Source organism: Palaemon carinicauda, chromosome 5 (assembly GCF_036898095.1).
Source record: "Palaemon carinicauda isolate YSFRI2023 chromosome 5, ASM3689809v2, whole genome shotgun sequence".
Classification (NCBI taxonomy): Eukaryota; Metazoa; Arthropoda; class Malacostraca; order Decapoda; family Palaemonidae; genus Palaemon; species Palaemon carinicauda.
The window spans coordinates 21,624,556-21,627,055 of NC_090729.1; positions in this window are offsets into that span (position 1 = coordinate 21,624,556).

Below are 2,500 nucleotides of genomic sequence, written 5' to 3' on the forward strand. Positions count from 1 at the left end.
TTCCTAACCCTATCTACTCGAGATACACCAGCCATACTCCTTAGACACTTCATCTCAAACACATTCAATTTCTGTCTCTACATCACTTTCATTCCCCACGACTCCGATCCATACATCACAGTTGGTACAATCACTTTCTCATATAGAACTCTCTTTACATTCATGCCCAACCCTCTATTTTTTACTACTCCCTTAACTGCCCCCAACACTTTGCAACCTTCATTCACTCTCTGACGTACATCTGCTTCCATTCCACCATTTGCTGCAACAATAGACCCCAAGTACTTAAACTGATCCACCTCCTCAAGTAACTCTCCATTCAACATGACATTCAACCTTGCACCACCTTCCCTTCTCGTACATCTCATAACCTTACTCTTACCCACATTAACTCTCAACTTCCTTCTCTCACACACCCTTCCAAATTCTGTCACTAGCCGGTCAAGCTTCTCTTCTGTGTCTGCTACCAGTACAGTATCATCCGCAAACAACAACTGATTTACCTCCCATTCATGGTCATTCTCGCCTACCAGTTTTAATCCTCGTCCAAGCACTCGAGCATTCACCTCTCTCACCACTCCATCAACATACAAGTTAAACAACCACGGCGACATCACACATCCCTGTCTCAGCCCCACTCTCACCGGAAACCAATCACTCACTTCATTTCCTATTCTAACACATGCTTTACTACCTTTGTATAAACTTTTCACTGCTTGCAACAACCTTCCACTAACTCCATATAACCTCATCACATCCCACATTGCTTCCCTATCAACTCTATCATATGCTTTCTCCAGATCCATAAACGCAACATACACCTCCTTACCTTTTGCTAAATATTTCTCGCATATCTGCCTAACTGTAAAAATCTGATTCATACAACCCCTACCTCTTCTAAAACCACCCTGTACTTCCAAGATTGCATTCTCTGTTTTATCCTTAATCCTATTAATTAGTACTCTACCATACACTTTTCCAACTACACTCAACAAACTAATACCTCTTGAATTAAAACACTCATGCACATCTCCCTTACCCTTATATAGTGGTACAATACATGCACAAACCCAATCTACTGGTACCATTGACAACACAAAACACATATTAAACAATCTCACCAACCATTCAAGTACAGTCACACCCCCTTCCTTCAACATCTCAGCTTTCACACCGTCCATACCAGATGCTTTTCCTACTCTCGTTTCATCTAGTGCTCTCCTCACTTCCCCTATTGTTATCTCTCTCTCATTCTCATCTCCCATCACTGGCAATTATATCTGCCTCCCTATTATCCTCAACATTCAGCAAACTTTCAAAATATTCCGCCCACCTTTTCCTTGCCTCCTCTCCTTTTAACAACCTTCCATTTCCATCTTTCACTGTCTCTTCAATTCTGGCGCCAGCCTTCCTTACTCTCTTCACTTCTTTCCAAAACTTCTTCTTATTCTCTTCATATGACTGACCCAATCCCTGACCCCACCTCAGGTCAGCTGCCCTCTTTGCCTCACGTACCTTGCGCTTTACTTCCACCTTTTTCTCTCTATATTTTTCATACTTCTCTATACTATTACTCTGCAGCCATTCTTCAAAAGCCCTCTTTTTCTCTTCCACTTTCACCTTCACTCCTTCATTCCACCATTCACTGCCCTTCCTCATGCTGCCTCCAACAACCTTCTTGCCACATACATCACTTGCAATCCCAACAAAATTTTCTTTTACTAACTTCCATTCCTCCTCTAAATTACCAGTTTCTCTTACTCTCACCTCATCATATGCCATTTTCAACCTTTCCTGATATTTACTTTTTACCCCCGGTTTTATTAGCTCTTCAATCCTCACTACCTCCCTTTTACATCCACCTACTCTATTCCCCCACTCTTTTGCTACAACTAATTTTCCTTCCACCAAAAAATGATCAGACATACCGTTAGCCATACCCCTAAACACGTGCACGTCTTTCAATCTTCCAAACATTCTTTTAGTTACCAACACATAATCCATTAATGCCCTTTCTACTACTCTTCCATTTGCCACTCTTACCCATGTATACTTATTTTTATCTTTCTTTTTAAAGAAGCTAGCACTTATTACCATCTCTTGTTCAACACACATGTCTACCAGTCTCTCACCACTCTCATTTTCACCTGGTACGCCATACTTACCAATGACACCTTCTACCTCTCCAGCACCCACTCTAGCATTTAAGTCACCCATAACAACTACATAATTCCTTCTACCCAGTCCTTCTACACACCTAGTTAAATCATTCCAGAACTCATTCCAATCTTCTTCACTTTTCTCACTACCTGGCCCATACGCACTGACAAACGCCCAACATTCCCTACCCAACCTAACCCTTACCCACATTAACCTAGATGATATCTCCTTCCATTCCACTACTTTACCTGTCATCCATTCACTCACCAATAACGCCACACCCTCTCTCGCTCTTCCCCTTTCAATCCCAGACACTCTACCAGACATTTCACCAAACATC